The 25,362-nt window shown below is 47.4% G+C and overlaps 1 protein-coding gene across 3 annotated transcripts in view; it reads right to left on the bottom strand.

Annotated features, from left to right (window-relative positions):
• The window catches only part of Atp2b4 (ATPase plasma membrane Ca2+ transporting 4), a 94,681-nt gene extending 70,412 nt beyond the window's left edge, over positions 1–24,269 (bottom strand). Inside the window, exon 1 of one of the 3 annotated variants that reach the window (XM_046463544.2) lies at positions 23,838–24,269. The gene's annotated coding sequence lies outside the window, so the exon portion shown is untranslated. The remainder of the gene's footprint in view (positions 1–23,837) is intronic. The other 2 variants (XM_046463534.2, XM_058585742.1) reach the window with 2 other exon arrangements.
• Positions 24,270–25,362: the final 1,093 nt, after the last annotated feature.

Here is a 25,362-nt window from a genome sequence, read left to right on the forward strand (position 1 = left end):
ATTTTATTTATTACTTGGGATAAATTAGATCTTGCAGATAGAATGATTGTATTTCATCAATTCTTGAATATTGCTTCTTCAGATATTGTCATATTCCTATTCTATTATCTCCTTCCAGAGCATTAGTCAAATGTCTGTTTGGATTTTTTCACTCAATTCCAGAATCCAGGAATTGGCAAATTATAACACATGGGCCAATCCCAGTCTGCTGCCTGTCTTTGTAAATGAAGTTTTATTGACATAGCCTCACTCATCATTTACATGTCTTTTATGGCTGCTTTCACACTACAATAGCACAGCTGAGCAGTTATGACAGAGATCATATGGCCACAAACCCTAGAATATTTATTCTTGGCCCTTGACAGAAAAAGTTTGCTGCTAGTGCGTGGTGGTGCATGCCTGTTATCCACACTACTCAGAAGGCTTGGGCAGGAGGATCACAAGTTAGCCAGCCTCAGCAACTTAGTAAGACCCAGTCTCAAAAAATAAAAAGAATTGCAGGTGTGGGTCAGTGGTAAAGCACCCCTGGGTTCAATCCTTATGATAAAAATATATATAATAAAGTAAAACATGTAAAACATAACTAAACAATATTTCTTTAAGCATACATATGGGAATGGTGCATTAAAAATTTAGGATAGTGGTTGGGATGCGTGATGGGGAGATCAGGGATAAGAAGGGTGCATGGTGAAGGAAAGTTAAAGGTAATGATCTCACTTTTATCTTGGGTGGTGGGTTCAAGCATATCCATCAGGTTACTGAAAAACAGTAAAAACCTATACAAATAATTTGCAAAAGAGGAACATAAGCCAATAAGGAAAATGCATTATGAACCACAAATTTTGATTCACCCAGTTTTGTGCACCTGAGGGATAGGTATAAAGCTAGAAAAACAGAGAAAAGATAAAAATAGAAGAATTAGAATGGAAAAGTAGATTCCACTATTTCCACCTGCAAAAAAAGTTTAACTTACATGACCCAAACCACCAAAAGCTAGCAAGACTCTTAAAAAATATGAACCTCTGTTGTCAATTCCACCATCTGAAATTGCTGTTGAGCAAATCGTCAGTACACTGCATTTGAACATTAGCCAAATAAGAAAATACCAATGAACTTAGAAATTCTGACTTGGGCGTGGCGTGGGAGAGAGGAGCGAGTAAAGGCAGGCAGGGCTGAGGGCTGATCTGCTGCAGTCCTCTAGGGACCCGAGCCACGCGGGAGCACAGAAGAGGGCGGGGAGGTTGGGGTTGGCCTGATCTCGCGCTCTGGGTGGGGCTGGACAGCGGACACTCATTGCATTTCACAACGGATGGAGGCTACAAGTTAGCAACAGGGGTTACAAGCCTAACCGCTCATCTCCTGGGATCCTAAATAAAACAGCCTGGGGCAAAAACCAGATTCCTTCCTTCCGAGACTTTCTGGGTGCTAAAAGGAGACCACCCCACCCAGGCAGGCCCGGCGGCTTCGGGCTCGGGAGGCCAGGGACAGCGGCAGGAGACTGGGAGTTGCCCTGCGCGGGGATGTTGCCTGCCGGCCCCGGGGCAGCTGCGTTGTGCTGCAGCCTCGCCTTCCGCTAGCCTGGCCGCCCTCGCCCGGGGCGGGCTGGGTCCAGACCTGCTGCTCCCTGCCCTCGCCCTGGGCCGACTCATGCCCCGCGCTCACTGCAGCCGGCTCCCGGCCCCAGCCTGGGAGCTGCAGGGGAACAAATACCTAAGCCCCTGAGGCCTGGCTCAGCCCTGATGCCCAAAATAAGGCGGCTGGCTCCACCCTAGCAGCAACGATCGCTCACCAAGAGGACCAGTGACTCACTGGGGCCCTGCCAGCTTAGCCGTCCCCTCTCCCCGCGACCCTCGTTCTCCCGCATCCCACTGCACCACGCCCTGAGGAGGGCACCCGGGAACCCTTCCACTTCCTGCCCCGCCCTTCACCTGGCCCCCGGGATTGCAGTGGCTCAGCGACTTCTCAGCAGTTTCCTCGGGAGAGTCCCTGGCTGCCAGGACCCCTGGGACAGGGCCTGGCGCCATACTTCGCGCAGCATGCATGCTTACTAAGCGTTGATTAATCAAGGGGTGCATGATGTCAGAGGACAGGGGCAAATAACTGGAGTAACGCCGGGCACGGTGGCACGCGCGCCTGTAATCCCAGCTACTCCGGAGACTGAGGCAAGAGGACTGCGAGTTCAAGGCCAGCCTGAACAGTATACAAAGACCCTGTGTCGAAATAAGTAAAAGTATAAATGGAGTGATTCTGGGATATGAGCCTCGAAGACTGCATCCGGTGGAAGGGCGATGAAGGTGACACCTTCAAAACAGGACCTCACAGTGTGTGCGAGGGAGTGGGCTCTGGAGTCCTCACTCAGGAGGAGGGGAGGCAAACTGGAGAGCATCCCCCTGAGTATATGGGGAACCTGAGCCCCAGGGCAGAGTGTGATCTACCTGGTGAAGGGACCACCAATTTCCTTGGCCTGTTTTTCTAATCTATACACAAAATTTTCTGGTCTGTAAAATACAGCCCTTTCAATTTAACAGAGAATTTCTGTTTGGATTCCGAGTGGTCCCCTGGAATACCATTAACAATTCTTTGTGATTAGAAGCAGATGACAAATGAGGCTCAAAAGTTAAGTGACTTGCTCAAGGTCACATTGCTAGCTAGTAGCATTGTTAAGAGTGTAACTCAATTAAGGTACTCTTTTTAGTGCTCTGAGATTCCCAGATTTCTCACCCAAGGTGAGACTTGCTAGGACTTACCCATCTCCAGTGTAGAGAGAACCCCCTCTATTCAAGAAAGAGGGGAGAAACTGTATAAGACCTGGAGAAACAGCATTTTAAACCTCAGGGGAACAGGCAAGGCCAGGAGAGGCTTCTCCACTCAACAAGCTTCATAAATGGTATTTGCAGGCACTCTATGGTGTACAAAGCATTTTCACACACATTATCTCATGTGATTCTTGTGATAATTCTGTAAGGTATTCAGAATTATTTGTATTTTAAGGCTAGTGAAAAGGCTGAAACTTAGCAGTTAAGAGATTTAGCAGTTAAATCCAATAACACCCCATTCCTGTTGCAGGACATTCTGGGTTAACCATGTAATAATGAAAAATTCTCTATGTTCATGATGGAAACAGAAAGCATCTCCCTCCATTTTCAACTATCTCCCTAAAATGCTCAGGAAAGTTGGGCAGGATGGCACATATCTATAATCTCATTGGCTTGAGAGGCTGAGACAGGAGGATGGTGAGTTGAAAGTCAGCCTCAGCAACTTAGCAAAGCCCTAAGCAACTCAGTGAGACCCTGTCTCCAAACAAACAAACAAACAGGGCTGGGGATGTGGCTCAGTGGTTAAGCACCCCTGGGTTCAATCCCTGGTACTCCTTCCTCTGCAACCCCTCCCCCCAATGCTCTGGAAGGAGGGAAGTGGAGGAGTAAACCTCTTTATGGGCCAGGGAGCAGATAGCAAGGTGGTGCCAGTTTATGGATGGACCCAAGAATTCATGTCCCAACCCTTGCTCCTGTATTGAACATGTACCAACATCGCTAGAACAAGCCTGTATCACTCTTAGAGGACACCAGGACTCTTTGCCACTCTTGAATTTATAGCAGCCAGTTGGCACAATCTCCCTCCAAGAGTTGGCACCCCAGTTTGTTATTCTGAAGCATGCTAACTGCTGGGGTATAAAGTAGGTACTGCAAGCACAGGTCTCTCTGTCTGACTGTCCACCCTCAGGCCTACATTTGCTAGTCATTAAGGCTGCTGTCAGCCTCCCAATCTCCCTAACTCTTTTCTCTCTGTTCCTCCCTGCTGTATTGTTGAATATTTTTTTAAGTTTCTTTTCTTTAAACTTTGCTGCAGATGAACTACACTTAGCCTGTCTTTATACATTTACATGTAAAGGTTAAAGAGGAAAGCCTCACTGTTCTCTCCAAGGCCAGTGTGAGACTCCAAACCCATCAGGAGGAGCTGACCTCTCTATCAGTAATGAACAATGCCACTTGCAGGTTTATGGGGAGCTTTATTTAGGGTTTGCCACATCTTCTTCCAAAAAGCCTGGCCTTGAGCTGGGCCTATGGAAAAGCCACTTTGGGCTTTTAATTTGCACTTCAAACACAAGCTGGCCTACTCACGTTCTCACACCTTCATGTGGGATCCTGAAATAAGGAGGGTGGAAAAAACTTCCCCAAGGCAACCCAAGAGTTCTAAGCCTTCCTGCCTCTCTGATCTGCCATCCCAGGCCCACACCTCTGTACCCGCCCAGGCTGGCTCCAGACGCCAGCTTTCAAGCATAAGCTGCAGGCATTCGCATCATTATTTCCCTTCTTAAGCCACACTGACCTTTTTGCCTCTAGTTTCTTCTATTGTTGGATCCACTGGATCATGCTCGTGACCGATTCCTTATAATATTGGCAAATGCTCATAACAAAGCATTGGGTAGGGAAAAGATGAAATCAATAGCTGCATATTCAATGTGTTCCCACTTTTGTTCCAAAAACGCACATACTGCAGGGGACAGTGATGTACTCTTATAAGCTCAGTTACTTGGGAGGCTGAGGCAGGAGGATCACAGGTTTGAGGCCAGCCCAGGCAACTTTGCCAGACTGGGCAATTTGGCCAGACTCTACCTCAAAACAAAAAATTAAAAGTGCTGTGATGTAGCTCAGTGGTAGAGTGTTGGCATGACGTAGGATGTGCAAAGTCATGGGTTTGAGCTCTAGTACCAAACACACACACACACACTAAGCAGGCATGGTGGCATGTGCCTGTAGTCCCAGTTTGTTGGGAGACTGAGGCAGGAGGACTGGTTGAGCCCAGGAGTTCATGGCCAGCCTGTGCAACACAGCTAGACCCTGTTTCTTAACACACACACACACACACACACACACACACATACCCCACACATATTTTCTCACACATCTAAAAGAATAAATGAAAATACACTCAAATAGTAACAGTTTTATCTCTGGGCTGATAGAATTTTATTTTTCTCTACGCATTTCTGAATTTCTCAGACTCTCTAGGATGATCTCGGGTCGGAGCAGTACAAAGCTCAGACTCCAGAGTCTGAAAGGCATGGTTTGAATTCCACATTCCCTCTTACTAGCCGTGGGAACTTGGGTGAAGTATTTTATCTCTCTGAGTCTCGGTTTCTTTTTTTGAAAGGGAGGACGGGAATGACACCTTCCATATAGGGTTGTCGGGAGGAGGAAATGAGGTCGTGTGATTTTAGCATCTGGCGGCTGATATATAGTAAGTGCTCAGTAAATGTTGGATATTTTTATGTATTACTTTTATACTCAGGGGAAAAGTAATATCCTTAAAAAAACAAAGAACCACTTTGCTAAAAATTCACCATTTGCATTAAAGGATACTTAGAAAATAACAAAAACCCTCCTGGAAATGTAGTGTCTCTGAAAGTAACTGGAACAAATATAACTATCAAGGGAAGTGGGGTTTAGATGTGTCCGTGTTCAGATGAAAAGGGAGAACTACTAGAGGGGCAGGATGTCAAATAAGGTGCAATGATCACAAGAAATGAGAAATGCACAGTTGATGAAAGAAAACACAGATGGTGGTTTTTTGGTTTGATTTTGTTTCATTCTTTCAGTGCTGGGGACTGAACCTGCGGCCCTGTGCATGCTAAATGCTCACTCTACCATTGAGCTAGATCCCCAGCTCTGGATGATCTGTTAAGAAACAAACCAACCCCACAAAACTCGTTGGATCAGACCACAGAACAAGTGATCACACTCCACAGCAACAAGTGCAAGAAAAGCTCACAGTCCAGAAAATAGGAAGAGAAGACTCTTTGGGTGGGGTCGGCAGGGGATATTCTGGCTGCTTAGGGTATCAGGAGCCTTGGTGCAGAGGGTGCAGATGGGTGCAGACGGGATGATAAGGAGCTCAGTGAGAAACAGCCCTGGTTTAAACCGGGCCAGCGCAGGAAGCTCTGAAAAGCAACTGTTTACAGAAACAGGTGCAGAGGAGAAGCCAAGCAAATTAACAGGGGAATGTGCGCTTCACTGATCCCAGGGTAGCTGAGATCCTGGATCTCATCACGTTGATTGGAAGCAGTTTGACCTTTCAGCAGCCTGGCCTGTTTTGTGCCAAAGACCTATGAGGAGGTTAGATACCAGAAAGAAAGAGATTACTGCCACAGCCAGGGTTCTCCAATGGAGCCCAAGCCCTCCTCTCCATTCTGGAGAACCAACCACAAAAAGTTACACAGAGAAGCCACAGGGGACCTCCCAAGTGCCTATCATGGGTCTGAGGAAGGGGAGAGCTGAAGGCAGAGTTTCCTCAGACAAGAGTTCAATAATTCTGGGAGGCCAAGTCCCAAAGCAAAGTCTCCCAGGTCACTCACTGACTGCCATTTCTTGCCCTAGCCCACCAGCTTCCCAGGAAGACTCTCCCTGTTAAGCAAGAGAACTGGCTCCTGGGCTGTGAACTGCTCCCAGGTACTCTAAACTCTGCCCTTCAAAATTTTATTTTCCCCATTCTAGATCTGCACAATCAAATGCCACAGTGACCAGGCAAACACCAAAAATAAATGAAGTGGACTGCGCACTAAGCCACAGTAGAGGGGACTGTGGCACAGGAGAAATTCCATGCCTATTTGAATGGGACAGCAGTTACTTAGCTCCTGCTGACCGTTGCCATGGAAAAAAGGTAGGCTGATATCGTCAGGGCTTCTGATTTTGGGAAAGAAGCAAGAAATCTGGATTTCAATGTGAAACCTTCTTACTTTTAAATTTTGGTAACCAACTATAATTAACCTGCACGGTTGTTTGGGTAGGAGGAAGCAGAGAATTTTAGAGTTGAAATGTCCTTGAAGTGCATTTAACCCAAACTATTCATTTTATACATGAATAAACTGAAATGCAAAGAAGTTCAGTGAGTTCCCAAAGATGATAGAGCAATTTAAATAGCTCATATTCCAGGTCTTCCAACTCTCAGTCTAGAACTTGTTTCTATAGACCACCCTGCCTGTCATTTGCAAATATTCAGGCTCATGAGTTGATGAGGTATTGAATAGGGATGGGGACCCTGGGAAGAAAGTGGCTAAACTTTACTCAATTTAAAAGAAAATATTCTACTTTTTAATCATCCATCCATCTATCCATCCATCCATCTACCCATCCATCCATCCTTAGCTGATCATCATGCTATAAGCTGAAGATAGTGTTAAACACGGGGTACACAGATATGACTAAGGCACTGCTCCTACTTTCAAGTAACTCACAGGCTGCTGAGTGGGCTTGGGGGAAATGCTGCATCTCAGCAACCATGCTGCTATAGCCTGTTCACATGAACTCTCAACTAATATTCACATCTTTGTACGTCACTTCCTGTGAAAGCATCTCCCAATGCTGGATGCTGTGCCTGAAAAACTGGGCAAGGACTGTAGAATGTCCCCCACTCCAAGAAGTCTGGAGTGTGTGATCCACAGGAAATAAGAGCAAGATAGAGCCCAACACCAAAGCCCCTTCCAGCACAGCAAAGGCAAAAAGAGATTCCTGTATTGTCTTGGCCAAGCTGCAACTTCATGGAGCTAGTGTCTGTGGATGTACCAGAGGAAGCAAGGGAGGTTCCAGTGTGGTACTTTCCTTCCCATTTATCCAGTAGTAAGCTCAACTCCAGCGGTAGCTGGAAGCACACAGTGATGGCTCCCTTGGGCCATCATGGCTTCTTCGAAAGTAAAGAGTGTATTGTCACCTTGTTCGACTCCCTCCATCAACAAGAAATTTCCCAGCAACAGCTCTTACAGCACCCACTCCTGGGAGAGAAACGAAGGGCAGGAGCAAACAATGTGAGATGGTGGTATTTCTCCACTGCACCTGATTTTGCCAGGTCTCTACTTGCTTGAATATCAAGCAAAACCCTAAAGGTGGCACCAAGTGGGTAACCTGTCACATGGGAATAATGGAGTCTCCAGTGCGAATTGCAGGAGGCTGGGGCCCCTCAGCCTTTCAGTTACTGGGGAACAATGGGTTATGGCCATTTTATAAATGCACTGAGCCGAGACATGAAGCAGGAAGCAGGTGGGCAGGCTGATGCCAAGATTGATGGAGAAGGGAGACACTGTGGGACAGGCGAGGAAAAACCAGAATTTGATGAGGCTATGATACTCTCAGGACAGGTATCACTCTTTAATTTGCCCATGGTCACATAGCTTGAACCCTTGCCCCTGACTCCCTGTACTTGTGCTCTTATGTAACTCTAGCTGCTGCGATTGAGAAGGCCAGCTGGGCGATTTGGGACACAGGGAATTGCTGTAGAGAAAGGCACTGAAGAGGATTCAGGATCTGGTAAACTCTGACCCTTGGGTCTGAAAAGCCAGTGGAAATTAGCATTCTTTTTTCTATCAATATAGGACCTCCCTAAGCTATTTCCTAGCCCCAGTAAATTTTCCAGTGTTAGGGAAATCTCCCTTCACCTGCTTCCCTTACAAGGCCAAGTGTTCTGGGTCGATGTACAAAACAGGAAACAGGGATGGAGGGTCATACTTTCCTTTAGACTTTTCCACTTTGAGGGATGGTTCCTACCATTCTCCATTTAAGTAGCCTTTGGGGTTTAGAGACCAGAAGCACAGCCAGAGGGTTACCCCACTGATTTCAATGGGCCATTTTCCAAGGCCTAGTGAACAATCCTTTTCTCTTTGACTTTGGGGAGCTCTAAGTGCAGAAGTCACTAAAGCAAAATCCACTCAACAATTTTTTTTTTTGTGTGTGTGTGTGTGTGTGTGGTATTGGGGATTGAACCCATGGTCTCACATATGTATGCAAGCACTCTACCACTGAGCTACCTCTGTACCTCTTTTTCATTTAATTTTAAGACAGGGTCTTATTAATTGCCCAGATCATAATTGAATTTGTGATCTTATTACTTTAGCCTCTCAAGTAGCAGGATTAAAGGCTCACACCATAGTGCCTGGTTTAACTCGATAGGTTTTTGTTGTTGTTTCATTTTTTGCAATATTAGTGATGAAACCCAGGTATACTCTGCCACTGAGAAGCATCCCCAGCCCTTTTTATTTTTTGAGACAGTGCCTTGCTAAATTGTTGAGACTGGCCTCAAACTTGTGATCCTCCTACCTCAGCCTCCAGAGATGCTGGAATTACAGGTGGGTACCATGATGGCCAGTGAGTACTAGTTTTTGTGTCTGTAAAATGGGGACCATTACATAGTATCGTGTTAACAGCAGTATATCAGGATTAAAGACAAAATGAACATAAAATGCCTAGCACAGAGCAGGGTTTGAAAATTTCTGATATTAGTTTCTAAACCTACTAGAACCCACAGATTCTGGAACAACTCATGTGTCCTCTTATTTAGCAGCTTCAACTAGGGTAACCTTTGTCCTAGAGAGAGATTGGTGTGCTGATGAGCAAAGATGAATTTGAATCCATCTAAGGTCAAGGCATTTACCATCTAGAAATACCTGCCCACCATGGCCCCTGGGGAACAGAGAGGTCTGGGTGGCCATGTCTGACTGGGCTCTACCCAGATAACAGGAGCTGGGTGGATGGCAATTCTAAGCTGGAATCAGCATCTCTTGATATTCGGACTGAGAGACGGAGTTTATTTACTTTGGAGAATTAGGCAGAAAGGCCACACAGATGGCAGAAGCTTGTGGCTTGGGTTCTGTGAATGTAGGCACAAGGGCCCCGTCTTTGAAAGGGGTGTGCTGAGCCCCTGGGAGAAGGCATAGCTCACGGAGGGCTATATTCCTCATTGCCTAAGTGCTACAAAATTTCCTTGCAGCCTTTTGTTTGTTTGTTTGTTTTTGGTGCTAGGGATTGAACCCAGAAGAGCTTTCTGACTGAGCTACACCCTCTGTCCTTTCAAATTTTTTGAGACAGCTTCTCAGTAAATTGCTGAGGCTGGCCGGATTTGCGATCCTTCTGCCTCAGCCTCCCCAGTTGCTGGGATTATAGGTGTGTACCTCGGCACCCAGTGTCCCTATAGCCTTCTTATAAAGCCCTCTCATACTTGTGACTCCTGCTATTTTGAGTAAGCTTCTATTCTTACCAGCTGGTTCCTAAGACAAATCCTGTACCTGTCTCAGAAGGAGGTTGTTGTGACATAATTTGAAAGCAGTTGGCATTAAGTCGACATTCAATAAAAGCTGTCGAATCTCTTCATATTCTTGTCACTAGTCACCGAGCAATGGAAAGAGGAAATCCACAAATAGGCTCGACCAGGGTTGCTTCTTGGCCTCTTGTTTCTATGAAAATCTTGATTATTCTATAAAATGAAGACTACTAGTACTGGCCCCTTTGCTGGCTAGAAATATTAAATAAGATCATCCAAATTTAACACCAAGCATATAACTAACGAACACTGGCCTCGGATTATCACCTCTACTGTTATGATCACCAAGTGAGATGCAACAAATGTTTTAGGTCTTGATCTAGGCAGGGAAGGAGGACAGGGCCAGAGCAGGATCTAGAGTGAACAGTCAACAGAGAAGGGTGCTCTGTAGAGTGGTCGAGGGGTTGGGCAGAGGAGACAGGGGATAGAAACAGTGGGGACAAGCTGCACACATATCTAGCACTTCAGTGTTGATGCTTTCACCTACAGCGTCTCATCTGTCTGTCACAACACGACAGGGCACATAAGGAAAGATGGCGTTATACACAATTTACGGAAGGAAAAACAGACCCAGTATCACACTGCCTCTGGGAGGGGCTGAAGTGGGAAGCAAGGGTTGGAAGAGAAACTGAGGGTTTCCCTGCAAGTTCATGTTTTTTTTTCCTGGGTACCATCTGGATCCCAGCGATGTGATGTCTCTGCCCCATTAGAGTCAGAGGCTCCAGATGTGCATGTGCGGGGCTTGTAGAGTCAGGTAGCGCTGGGTGCCAACCAGAGGACTGCATCTACCAGGCAGATAAACATCCGCCTCAACACCACGCCCTGGCCCACTCATCGGCAACTCAGGGCTGCATAGCAATGGGGTCGGACGCCCCTTCCCAGCTCAGACGTGCCTTACCTTCCTGAAGTCAGGGGTCAAAAGTGCTCTCCAGGGAAACAGGGAAATTTCTTGCAACACTGCCATAGTCAGGTGTGGGTCCCCAGCTCAGGAAAAGCTTCTCCGAGGTGAAGGTCAGGGATTCTTAACTCCTCCCTGTCTCCTGGATACGGCTTCTCCTCACCCCCTAACATAGTGGCTGCCATATGGTCTGTACTCACTTCATGTTGGTTGAATGAATAAATGAATAGATGAACAAGCAAATGAATGACAGATTGTCGTTGGCAATAAAATCGACCTGTGTTGTCACCATAGAGCGGCTCTGCCTTGTTGACTCAGACCCCAAATCAGAGCACAGCGGCCAACCTGGTGTAATCCATGCCAAGGAATAAACGGAGATTGGAGTGCTTCCCTCCCCCACGGCACTTCCTCTGACCTTCCCTTCAGAGGAGCCACACCCTGAGGAAGGGGCAGGGCCAGGGAGTCCCAGGCAAGGGGAAGGCTCTGCCTACCCATTCCCAGGACTTCAGCTTCCCCTTGCAATTACCCTGCATTTCCCAGCTCCAGGCCCATGTGTGTGTGCGTGTGGGTGCGTATGGTGCGCATAGGTCCGGAGGAGCTGTGGAAAGGAGAAACCCAGCTCCATTAGGAGCTACCCTGGGACAAGGGCGGTGCCAAGAGTGCTTCTCCTTTGCATTTTCTTTAGTGCTAATGACCTTGATTGTAACATCAGCAACCACAGCACAGTAGCTCCATGGGCTCTAGCATCCTTCTTCCCAAGCCCTCCTAGCCACCCAACCTCACTGCGTCTGGAACATCATCTCTAGGGTCAGGAATGGTTCTCCCTGTTGCATGGGGAAGGATGATGCTCTGATGGGGCGGAACACCCTGTCAGATATGGAGTGAGGGAACTGGGCTGTAGCCTCAGCTTTGCCTCAAACTAGGGCAAGTGTCCTGGGCAAGTCTCTAGGTTTCTGTTTTCTCACTCGTGAAAGAAGGAAATTGGAACAGTTCATCAACTCTGTCCACCTCACATGCTGTGTGGCTCAATCAGACAAAGCCTGGTGACCCGCCTCCCCATACAAGGTCAGCAAGCTCCCAGAAGTTGGGATGCCAGCTGAGCCTGTCCTCGCATCCCAACAGATGTCCTACCCGTGCTCCCCACGAGGAAGGCTGTCGTGCAGACGGCAGGGAGGAAACATCAAAAATCATCCTAATGGTCCATGGGCGCCAGGAAAGCAGGCAGGCAGCAAACCACTGCTGCGGCCAGATGCCATCCCGCCCGCGACACCAGCGCTGGCTCAGACAAGGCTGGAGGCGGTCCAGCGGGTGGGAGCAGACAGCCTCCTCACCTGCCAGGGCAGCTGATTCCCTACCCTGTCTTCAGGCAGTCAGGCTGCAGCAGCACACCCCTTCCTCCCCGTCTCCCCCCACTCCACTATCTCAGCCATCCTTTCTCCTTCAAATCCTGTTTTGTATTTGATCACCTCCTCCAAGAATCATTTCCAGTTAAAACCTGCCAAATTCTGATACCCCCCCTCCCCCGCCCCGCTCCAGGAACACCTCTTCCACTCCCAGCCATTCATTCCTTCAGGAGCTCCCCACCATCACTTGGTCATGTGTCCCTGTGCCAAGCATGCGTTCCTATTCTTGTCTAACACTAGACAGGAGGAAGAATGGGTTGGGTGTTTCCTGTTTCCTTAAAATTTCCTCCATCCTCAGCTGCCGAGATGTGAAACTAGGCATTCAGGACAGGAACAGTTCCGAATAGATGGATGGTGCATTCAGGACAGGAACAGTCCTCTCTACCCAGGGGCAGCCACCCTGGCCAGCTTCAGGAAGGCTTACATGAGAATGTCAATGGGAGTCTGGACAGGGCTTCCCAATATCCAACCCACCGTTCAGATAAAAACCTAGCCTCCCCAGCTCACAGAGTTGACTGCAGTCCCTGATTCTCAATGTCTAATACCATTAACATCAGGTTGAACCATATGAAATTGCCTTTTGTAGGTCAAAAGTGGTTGCACTCTGGCAATTTCATATGGCTCAATCTAATAACTCCTTGAAGGGTCATGTTCCCTAGAAGACAGTAAACTCCCTAAAAGTTCTGGACTTCAACCTCTAGCCATTTTTTTTTTTTAAGTTTCTGGCTTAGGATATAGCAGAACCATAGCCCTGGAAGGTACTGAGTAAGTACTTCTTAAGGGAAGTTCCACGCAGGGGAAGGTAAGGGAACCTAAAACCTCTGTCCAAAGACAGATCCATTTTGGTCTCTTTTGGTCATATCGGATAGAAGACTGAACTTTGCTGGGTTGTTACATGGTACTAGACTCTATGATGAAAGATTTGGGCATCTTACACTTTTGTTTTCAATAGAAAGAGGGTCTTGATCAGAGAGAAATGGTTATATGCCAAAAACTTGGTTTCATGGTACAGTGAGAGAGATGAAGGCCCAGAGATATCACCTGCCTCAATCAGGGTCATTTGTCAGGCAAAAGCCACAAAATCTCCTCCTAGACCTTCACTCTCCCTGTCCACTCTTTTTCCAACTTCATGGATCCTGATCTATTAGGTTCCCTGACAACTGACTGAAGGATCAATAGCCCTCTCCTGTGTGAAGAGTCCTGAGTCATGCCAGGCCCAGCCCAAGGTTTCCAGAGAGAGAGGAGAAGGGTCGGGGGGTGAGGGGGGATGAGAGGAGAGAAAGAGGTAGAGCAGCCCTGGGAAACCTGAGCTCTCTCCAGAGCCAGGACCTCTGGGTCACTGACAGTGCAGCTAGGTATGCCAAAGGGGGACCTCAGAGGCCTTGCTTAACCCAGGCAGGAAGGGTCCAGGCAGGCACCACCAGGTTTCTTTAGACTCAAAGAATTCCAGAGGGACACAAAAGACTGGTCATTAACTACTTCTGGGCTGCTGGTGCATTTCTCTTGTTACTCCTCAAAAGGTAGGTGGATGATTCTGGAAGGCCTCAGTCCCTAGGCTTCCTCATCCATAGCACAGTGGGTAAATGCCCGTCATGCACTGTCCCAGCCCAGCTGGCCCACTCTTCCTGCATGGGGCAGGAAGAAGGAAGGGAAGACACCCTATGGGCCACCACCATCTCAGAAAGATTCCTCTGTGTGCTCTGAGAGGACTCTTAGCAGCTCAGAGCTTATGACAGATGTTCCTGCTGGTTGAGGGTCTGGAGATAGGTGAGAGGAGCCAGAAATCTAGGCCTTCTCTCCCTATCTTAGTATGTGACAAATGTCAAACCCGAAATGTTGGGAAAAAAAAGGTAAAATAAACAACTACAGACTCTTCACTTAGATTCACCATTGGCTACCACTGCCCTCTCTCTTGGTAAACATGTATTTATACATATACCTTTTTTATTTATTTGTTTTTTTTACAGTACCAGGGATTGAATCCAGGGGTGCTCTACCACCGAGCTACAAACCAAAACCTTTTTATTTTTATTTTGAGACAGGGTCTTGCTGAGTTTCCCAGGCTGTCCTAGAACTTGGAATTAGTTACTGGGATTAAGGGCATGCACCATTACGCCCAGCTACTAACATTTTTTCTGGACCATTTTTAAAATAACTTGCAGATACTTTGTTCCTAAATGATCTCTAGAAATAAGGATATTCCCCTACAAAACCATGTTCCTGTTGTCATACCTAAAAAACTAAATAATTACATACCATTTAGTTACTATATTAAAAATTTTCTGGGCTGGGGATATAGCTAAGTCATACAGCACTTGCCTGGCATGCATGAAGCCCTGAGTTCCATCTCCCAGTAACACACACACACACACACACACACACACAGGCTATGGTGGTGCATACATACTCACTCAGAAAATCCTGACTGTCCCAGGATGCCTTTTGCAATATCCCCCCCCCCCCAACCCCAGGATCTAATTAAAGTTTATGCATTACTTTTGGCTAGAATGTCTCTTTGGGTTTTGTTTTGTTTGGAACTGGGGATTGAACCCAGGGGCTTTCAATCACTGAGCTACATCCCCAACCCTTTTTATTTTTAGTCAGGTCCTTGCTAAATTTCTGAGTCTGGCCTTAAACTTGGCGATCCTCCCGCCTCAATCTCCTGAGTCACTGGGATTATAGTCCTGCACCACTATGCCCAGTTCTTTAGTTTCTTTTAATCTAGATTAGTTTCCACCTCTCACCCTGCCCCTGTAGCACACAATTTTTATGTTTTTTTATGACATTCCTTTTTTTTTTTTTTGAAGAATTGCTGATATTTAGAATGGCTCATATTCTAGATTTCTCTTTTGTCTCTTCATAATTAACTTCAGGATAAACATTTCAGACAAGAACATAGACAGTATGGTTGAGCTTCTTACTATAAGATTTAAGGAGGCTCTACTGTCAGGTGGTTCCACCTGGTTAAGGTAGAAAATACTGGGTCTCTTTGTTGTAATATAGAATTTTCCCCTTTTGTAAAAAGCAACCCCCCCAAAAAAAAAACCAAAAAAATCTAGGATGCTGGCTGTGGTGATGCATACCTGTAATCCCAGTGATTCGGGAGGCTGAGGCAAGAGGATTACAAATTTAAGGCCAGCCTCAGCAACTTAGGTCCTCAACAATTTAGAGAAACCCTGTCTCTGAATAAAAACAAAAAAGGGCTAGGGATGTAGCTCAGTGGTAAAGTGCCCTGGGTTCAATCTTCAGTACCTGCCTCCAAAAATGACCAACCTCTACCCAGTACTTTTATCATGCATTAGTGAGCCTACGCTGAATCAGTTATTATACCGGAGGCTGAAAACTAGTCAATTTAGCCGGGTGCAGTGGCGCACTCCTGTAATCTCAGCAGCTCAGGAGACTGAGACAGGAGAATCATGAGTTCAAAGCCAGCCTCAGCAACAGTGAGGCGCTAAGCAACTCAGTGAGACCCTGCCTCTAAATAAAATGAAAATAGGGCTGAGGATGTGGCTCGGTGGTGAGGGCCCCAGTACCAAAAAAAAAAGAGAGAGAGAGAGAGAAAGAAAACTGGTCAATTTTAAAGTTCTGACAGGGGCAGGAGAAATAGGGAGAAGATGGCCATAAAGTTTCAGTTAGAAGGAATAGTTCTTGAGATCTATTACACAGCATGGTAACAAGAGCTAATAATAACGTAAGACATATTTCAAAATGGCAACAGCAGATTTTAAATGTTCCTGCACCACATACAAATGACAAATATGTGAGGTGATGGACATGTTAATTATCTTGATTTAATCATTCTATAATGTATACATATATCAAAATATCACATCGCATACTCCATAAATATGTGCAATTGTTTGCCAATTAAAAATCAATTTTTTTAGAAATATTTTTAGCTGTAGTTGGACACAATGTCTTTATTTTATTAATTTTTATGTGCGGCGAGAATCAAACCTAGTGTCTCACGTGTGCTAGGCAAGCAAGCGCTCAACCACTGAGCCACAACTCCAGCCCAAAAAATTAGATTAAACTTTTAAAAGCTCTGTCATTACTTCTACATTTGATTAGCTGGCATTTCTGTTAAGTTTTCCCTCCCTGCTCCCCCTGCCCCGTGAAGCTCTGGTGTGTGTGTGTGTGTGTGTGTGTGTGTGGTGTGGTGTGGTACTGGGGTTTGAACCCAGGGGCCCTCTACCACTGAGCCACATCTCCAGCCCTTTTTATTTTATTTTGAGACAGGGTCTCAGTAAGTTGCCCAAGTTGGCCTTGAACTGGTGATACTCCTACCTCAGCCTCCTGAGTCCCTGGGATTACAGGCGTGTGGGCCACCATGCCCGTGTCCTCCCTGCCCTGTGTTAATTCTCAGACCAAACTCATGTTATCTTTTTTATTCAATGTGTTACAAGCTACATCCTTATCTTTTCTGATGCTCAGTGAGTCCCACATTTGCCTGGAGGGAGCCCCATTAAGCTGTCTCCTGTGTCCTCGGACACGGGTAGGCTCTAGCTTTCTAGCACAACATGGTTCCCTGTGCTATTGCAATCTTGGACTTGGAATCAGGCATTTTTCCAAGAAGCAGTGGTAGGAAGGCGCTCTACCACTGAGCTACATCCCCAGCCCAGCACTGGTTTCTTTTAGGGGGAAGGGGTACTTAGAAATAAAAACCCAGGTACTAGGTATACCATTGCTTCTAGATCATTTTGGTAGATGGACACATGAAGGCAAAGAACCTTGGAGTTTTTCCTCTCCTTTCCCCATTCCACACACACACCTCTCTTCTTCCACAGTAAGACCCTGATTTCCAGAAGCCTAACTTTCAACGTAGTTACTTATTTGATCTATTCTACAATAAACAAAAAAGTTTCCACCTGGGCATGTTGGCTCACGCCTACAGGATGTCAGCGCTTGGGAGGCTGAGGCAGGAGGATCACTTGAGCTCAGGAGTTCAAGGTCAGCCTGGGCAAGAGAGTGAGACCCTGCCTTAACAAACAAATAAAAACCGACAACAAGGGCTGCAACAGTAGCTCAATGGTAGAGCGCTTGCCTAGCATATGAGAGGCACTGGGTTCAATCCTTAGCACCACAATAAAATAAAGACATCTACAACTAAAAAAGTTTTTTTTTTAAATAAAAATAAAGAAAAAACACCGATACCAACAAAACCCTCATAAGTTTCCAATTTATGACACCAATACCATGACCAATAACATACCTACAAAGTAAAGTTCTTTGCAGTTTTTCTAATCCTTAGAATAATATATATTCCACTAAGAACATAACCAGAACATTAAGATTAAAAATTACTTAAATTCATTCTGTCCTTCAAAATTTGTTTTTTGGATAGTCATTCTTTATGATTTATTTTTTTTCTTTTGGATCTAATTTATTTTTTGAACCATGTAAATATTTTAATCGAAACTGTTTGACCAAGTATAATAGAAGGATGTGAGGGCCATCTGGCTGCGACATCTGTCACCCCATTGATCGCCAGGGTTGATTCGGCTGATCTGGCTGGCTAGGCGGGTGTCCCCTTCCTCCCTCACCGCTCCATGTGCGTCCCTCCCGAAGCTGCGCGCTCGGTCGAAGAGGACGACCTTCCCCGATAGAGGAGGACCGTTCTTCGGTCAAGGGTATACGAGTAGCTGCGCTCCCCTGCTAGAACCTCCAAACAAGCTCTCAAGTATAATAGAAAACTCCCACTCCATCCCTGTCTCCTCTACTCCGTTCCCATTCACCCCCATCGGAAACCATTTTAATTGATTTCCAGTTTATCTTTCTTCTGTGTGTCTCATTGCTCTAGCTTTCACACCCCAAAAGAGGCTTACTATATACACTCTTCTGCACTTTGCTCTTTTTGTTTAATTACATATCCTAGAAATTATGTCACATCAGTTCACAGGGATCCTCCTCACTTTGTTGGCTGCACCACTGTTCATTCAACCAATTCCTCAAAAATGGGCATTTGGATAGCGTCCCATGATTTCTTATTGCAAATACGTCTTAAACCTGGGTATGGAAGTGCATGCCTGTAATCCCAGTGGCTCAGGAGGCTGAGGCAGTGAGTTCAAAGCCAGCCTCAGCAAATAAGTGAGGCCCTAAGCAACTCAGTGAGACCCTGTCTCTAAATATTTAAAAAGTGCTGGGGATGTGGCTCAGTGGTTAAGCGCCCTTGGGTTCGATCACTGGTGGGGAGGGGGGATGTCACCACATGCATTCATCTTTTTCTATCTGTGACTGTGTATCTTTGGGGTAAATTCCTAGAAGTAGGACTGTTGGGTAAATGTGTATATCGTTTTGTTAGATACTGCTATCTTTTTGTCTACAGAGCTTACACTGGTTTGCACTCCTAGCACTTGATTTTGCATTAGACTGCGGTATGAGGTGTCCTGGGTTGAGTTTCCTTGAACCTAGTGAAAGTCCTTAATCTACCAATAAAAACAACACAGCAAACCCCCTTTGCCCACCTTATATGATGGCAAGAAGGCAAGAAGAAGGTGTTCTCACTGATCTCATATCCATTCATCTTCCCCAAAGCATCTCAGAGATATGTGCATAAAACTTGGGAAACTAGTATGCAGAAGTAATGAGGCTGAAAACTTGAGCCAGGGAGGAACTAGAGCAGGAAGAGGAGGAGACACAACAGAGGAGGGGACCCCATCCCTCAATGCGAGAGGTACTCAGACTCTTTTCCCAGCACCATCACACACACACCCACTGCCTACCAACAGCCCCTTCCCTGGCCCCCTCAGCCCTTGGCTCCCGCTCTAGCCAGGTCCTGGTGGCTTCCCTCCTCCAAGTTCATGTGGATTGAACCAGGACTGGCTTAAGGTGGAGGCAGAAGTAGAGCCTGTCCTTTCTGTTTTAACATATGCAGAGGAAATAAGTCAGTGGAACAAGAATGGCTTGCACAAGGGAAAGAGGAAAGAGGAGACAAAGAGAGAGAGGTGTTGGGAGAGGAAGCAAAATACAGAACATTCCACAGGGCCTGCTCCATTCCTGTGACCTATAGAAAAGGGGAAATGATAAAACCATTATGGAAAAATGATACGGAGGTTCCTCAAAAACTTAAAAATAGGGCTGGGCTGTAGTTCAGCGGTAGAAAGCTTGCCTGGTATGAGTAAGATCTCAGGTTCAATGCCAAGTACCCATGCACAAACTTAAAAATAGAGCATATACCAGTGGGTATACATCCAAAGGAAATGAAGTCAGTATGTCAAAGAAACATCTGCACTCACATGTCTATTGTAGCACTATTCACAATAGCCAAGATGTGGCAACAATCGCAGAGTTCATCAGCTGATGAGTGGATAATACTGGTATGCATACACAGTGGAATACTATCCAGCCTTTAAAAAGAATGAAATTCTGTCATTTGCAACAATCAGGAAGGAACTGGAAGTCATTTTGTCAAGTGAAATAAGCCAACACAGTAAAATAAGTACCATATGATCTCACTCATATCTGGAACCTGAAAAAGTTCGTCTTATAGTTACCAAAGGGTGGAAAGAGTAGGGCGTGAGATGAGGATAAATGGACCAACAGGTGTGAATTTACAGTGAAAGAGGAGAAATGAGATTCAATGTTTTCACTACAAAGAAATGAAAATAAATGAGTTATGTTCATCCTGGTTTGAACATTATGATGTGTACATGTATTAAATTTCACATGGTACCTATAAATATAATTTTTATATGTCAATCATATATATGTATATATTTTCATTTAAAAAAAAAAAGGTAAATGAGTGGAGAAAGCCCACTTAGACTGGACCCAGAGATTTTACCTTTCTTGAACTGCCTCCTCCCCCACAATAGCAACTGGGGATGATAGGAATTAAAGCCCTTCAAGGACCAGGGCACTGGGGTGGATGGGGAGGCTGGTCTGAGGGAACCCTAGGGGGAAAAGAATGCAGATGGCCAGAAGAATTCCTCTGGGGAAAGTCCAGGCCAGGATGAGGAATTTTGCTGCATGATTCTTAAGTCCTAAGGACTAAGGATGAACATATTCCTCATTTCCCTCCAGAGCTTAATGGATCTGGAATGTTCTACTCTAGATAGGTAGTACTAACCCTTAATATGGGTTCTGGATCCAAAGCCAAGAGCATTGGAGAAAGAGAAAAGGGAGATTGTGGCAGCAGGAGGATGGCAAGTTCAAGGCCATCCTGGGCAGCTTATCGAGTTGCTAGGCAATTTATCAAGTTCTTGTCTCAAAAGAAGAAAAAAATAATAAAGAAAAAGAAAAGGAAATGTAAAAAGGCCAGAGACAGAGCTCAGAGGTAAAGCCCTTGCCTTAGCATTGTGGGAGGCCCTGGGTTTGATCCCTACACTACAAAAAAATAAAAATTAAAAAAAATGGAAGCCTGTGGGAGTGTGTTGGGGAAGGTTTGAATTGCTGACAGGTGGCAGAGCTGGGGAGCTGGGGCAGTGCTGGGTTGAGCAGTCCCAGTTCCCCTTACTCTCAGGACCAGAAAAATGAGAATAGGGAAGAATATTAGGCGACCTTCACTCCCCACACACCATTTCCAGTACTCACACCTTGGGAAAATCCTAAGTGCTCTACTTCTGCCCCTTAACTTGCACCTCCCATTTTAGTTCTCTTCTGACATCAAAGACCACAGCAATCTGACGAATTTCACTGTGCCACTCACTCCCACCGTAACTGTGGGGAGCGGGCTTCCCTGGTGCAGAGGGGTAATTGAAAGCCAGAGGGCATCCCACCCTCTCCTGCCTCGCCCCCAGCGACTGATTCCCAGGCTCCTCCAAACTGCCCCTTCAAGCTTTAACCAAGTGCCTTAGGCACTGTGCTAGGTACTGGGAGTCCGATGGGCAAGCAAGTTGTGTTCCTTCAACTTGACCTTGAATCCAGGGGCAGAGAGGTGGTAAATAAAGGGGGAAGGGACTGAGGCTCCGCAGCACCCTGGAGGCAGGAAGCTTCTGCTCCTCAGCTCTAAATGCAAATTCTGCACCCAGTACACAGACTAGGGCAGAGCCGGGAGGGTGGAGCCGAGCTGCGGGAGAGGCGGACAATCGGGCGGGGCCGCGGAAGCAGCTGAGAAGGGAGGGAGCCTCGGATTTGCTGCAGTACCCATCCTGCCCCGTAGCCCCCTGGAGGGAGGCCGGAGCTGCGGGAGCACATTTCCACGCTGCCGGTGACCGAGGGCTCAGGACCCCGGGAGCCGGAGCCCCTGGTGCGCGCTAAATGGGGACGTGCTTCTCATGGCGAAGCCCTCCCCAAATCTACCAGAATCTACCCACTAGGCAGGGAACTGAAAATAGGAAGAGCCCTGCAGGAATGGTGGGATTATGGGCTCCCAGGATGGGAAGGGCGCGATTTCAGAGTCGCACCTCAGCAAGATGGTGGCAGGCAGGATTGGGGCTCCCCAGGAGAAGCAAAAAAAAGGTTTCCTCCCTACACCCTTCCTACAAAACAAGGGCCCTGGTTCTGTCTTGGGGCCCCTGCCCACTGGGGAAGGCCACATTCTCTCTGGATCAGAATATAGGTAGAGTAGAACTGTCTTGTCTTGGGGTGCAGTCAGATCAATCACCAAACACCTCAAAACGAAAACTGATTCCTGTTGCTTCCCTGGACCCTTTGTAGGTTTCCCTCCAAATCTTCTGCTTGCTTCTTCCCCAGTTCTCCCTGGGGCAGCTGCAGATCTAGGACGCACTTCCCAGGGCACTCTTTCCCAGCTGCCACCATACCTCTCATTCCAGAGCCTGCTCCTCAGCCACCCTCTCATCCCACCCCCCACCCCCGCCAAGGAGGGTAACCCAGTTCACCAACAGCCTGGCCAAGAAACAGCTGCATCCTGCAGTCCTCCTCCTTAGCCCTCCCCACCCAATCCCTCCTTACCCCTAGGCCCTGCTGCATCTCCCTTCCCAGCCTAGAATGACCCTGGTCTCCTCCCTTCTTTCCAAGTAATGAAGACCCAGAGCTGAGGGGGCTGCAAGAGGCCTCCAAATGGGAAAAGTCAGAAACAGGGGCAGCTGGGGGGCAGGAGGGTGTTCTCAAGGATGGATAGGGAGGATCTGAAGACTCTTGGTCAGACATATCACCCCAAAGAGGCAGCAGCTGCACTGCAAAATGGGATTTCATTTTCCCTCCCTCTCCACTGTCCTTTCCCCTGCCCACAGCGACAGTTGAGTGCCCGCCTATTTCTTCATCTGACATTCCCCCTACCAGGCCAGCAGGCGCCAGCATCGTGTCTGCAAGTTATTGTAAGTCGGGCAGGAATGCCCAAGAGGGAGGTGCCTCTGGCCCTGGAGTGCCCACTCCTCTCCCAGGATGTGCTGGCCCTCTCCCGTGCCCTCCGCACCCAGCTGGAAGAGAGCAATGGGCACACTCATACAGATAGAAGAGTGTGAGGCTGGTCTTGCCCTGGGGAAGGATGCCAGCCGGCCTCCTCCACCAACAGTGAAGCCAAGTATGTGAGTGTGTGTGAGAGGAGAGGGAGCAAAAGGACAATCCCAGCCTTAATTTCTAGCTCTTCAGCAAGCTGCTCAGGGACCCTCTTGTGCATACTGATTGCCCACTGTCAACCAGCTCCCCAGTCTCCAGCCTTGAAACTGAAAACTTTTCAACTCGCCCCCTTTCTCCTTCCTCCCCTTTGAGAACAGAGATGTGTGGGGCGGTGCCCTCAGAGACACTCATACAGTTGGTTCTGGACGCTTACACACACTCAAACAACAGCGGTGCGAGGGAACTCCCAGCTTTTTCCACAGCTAATTATAGACGTGAAAGTCTGAGGATGTTTTGCAAGCGGCAGAGAGAAACTGCTGAGGTTTCTCTGCAAAGCCAAGAAAACTGAATGTGTGCACTCCCAGGTCTCCCCCTCCCCAAAACCTCTCCAAGCCTACCTCCACCCATCCCCCCAGTGTGCCCCCTCCCAGGTCCCCTAGCAGCCCCTCCTTCCGGTTGAAGATATCTTACTCGGCTCTCTCTCTCTCTCTCTCTCTCTCTCTCTCTCTCTCTCTCTCTCTCTTTGGGGCTTTCGAGAAAGGGAACAGACGCGGAAAATATTTTTGCAATAGTTTTCCATTCTGCGTCTCATTCCCAAGCCAAGGGGGAGGGGGAGGACAGGAACGGATGGGGAGGAACAAATGCTTTATCCAAGAGCTCAATTTGGGTGTGAAAAAGACAGTATCTCATTTTTCTGTAGCTCTCCCCACCACACACACCGCCCCAGGAAAGATAAGAACTAGGAAAAGAAAAAGAAATCACTTGTTTGCTTATATGGTTCTTAAGAACTGAGAATAAGAAAGGAATACAGTATTTGACAAATCTGTGCACACGCGCGCGCACACACACACAAACACACACATAAAAACCTCCAAACCCAGCCGCGTGAAATATACTAGGAAGAAGAAGAAATCCAGGGAGTTTTAGAAGCCATCGGGAGGAAAGAAACAAAGTTTGCAAATCGCGAGTCGATTCATTCTCCGCAAGCCTACCTCTCTTTCTAGCAAAGACCCAGGTTTCTCCAAGCGGGACTCTCTCTCCGGGTTTCCATGGACGGGTTGGGCGGGGTGACCACCCACCGGCCTTCCCAAAGTGGCAACCAAGCTCCAGATGCTGGCCTCGCGCTCTTGCCTTTCCAGCTACGGCCGAGGAGTGGGCTGGGTCTCCTCCCCAAGCCCTTCCAATGAGAGGGACCTTCTTGGAAGAAAATGGGTGCAGGGAGCTGGGCGGGCGTCTCTGATCTTGCCGTCTTCGGAGGGATGGTTCCCCAGGAAGTTCCTGCCCCCTCCCCACCCCCAGCTTTGGATGGTCTCAACAGCGGAGCTTTCTTAAGAAAATGCTTGTCATGGCAACAGCTCCAGCCACCTCGGGCCAGTCTCGGGCTCCCGGGCTCTCTCGGAGCAGTGCAGGAGGAGAAAGGGGAGGAGCGGGAGCGGAGCGGAGGTGGGGCTTGGCGCCCGGCCAGACCATTACTCGCCTGTTAAGGTGGCCTGGTGGTTCCGCGCTGCGGCTGCTTCCTGGGTTGTGTTAAGGGGGAATGGGAAGGGGACGGGGAGGAATCCTCTTCTCTCTTGGGGTTTCCTCCTGCGCTTGCTCTCACTTGTTGAAAGGAGCGCAGAGTAGGGTGGGGTGGGGTGAAGAGGTGGGGAGTGGATGTGGGTGGCGGTATTCAACCGTTGCTACGTGGAGGGGAAATAAAGGAAGCGTTTGCAGGCCCTTGGCTTCCTGCAGCTCTTACCGGCCTCTCAACCTCTTACTCATTTATACCCAGGACCAAGAAACCCAAGGTATCTGTGATCGCTTATACCATCCCCGCCCAGCCTTCCACCCCTGCCAGACTAGGGAGCTCTTTGACGTAGGCGAAGGAATTGCTTTGGATGCTCACACACTTACCCGCCTCCTCGCCCACATTTCGCACACAGGTCACATTTTGCTCGCTCTTGCCCCTGTTGCCACCAAGGCACCCTAGTGCATAGAATGGCTGGCCTGCTTTTGAGTTCTCCTGTATGGGGGCTATGCACCCAAACCTTTGTAGCTACAGTATCATTTCCAATCCTCACGGCAATCTTGAAAGGTACTTATTATTATCCTAATTTCATAGGAAATTGAGGATTGAGTGACTCGCCCAAGGTTACACCTGTGGTTAAGGACAAGAACCAGATTCAAGGTCGAGTTAGACAGATTCCAAAGCCCATATATTTTGCTGTCCTCATATCACATGGTGTGGCACACATTTCTAATTTAATTTGCACACACGCAGACATCCATGCACACTTATACATGGCCTATAAACTGTTAATCACACCCCCCCACACCTACGCAGCCACCAGCATTGTGCAACAGTGCCACCCATAGATTTTGCATAGAATCTTATGGCTTTCAAGTACAAACATGTACCATCAGCTGGCTCGCACAACATTTCTTCATTGACTGATACATTCCCACACCTACTTCAGCAAGCACACTCACTCATATTTATATGCTTATGGAAGGTGGGTTAACATCATCTCAGAGGTT

Source organism: Marmota monax, unplaced genomic scaffold (genome assembly GCF_021218885.2).
Source record: "Marmota monax isolate L192 unplaced genomic scaffold, Marmota_monax_Labrador192_F-V1.1 WCK01_AAM20220418_F8-fsc00099, whole genome shotgun sequence".
NCBI lineage: Eukaryota > Metazoa > Chordata > Mammalia > Rodentia > Sciuridae > Marmota > Marmota monax.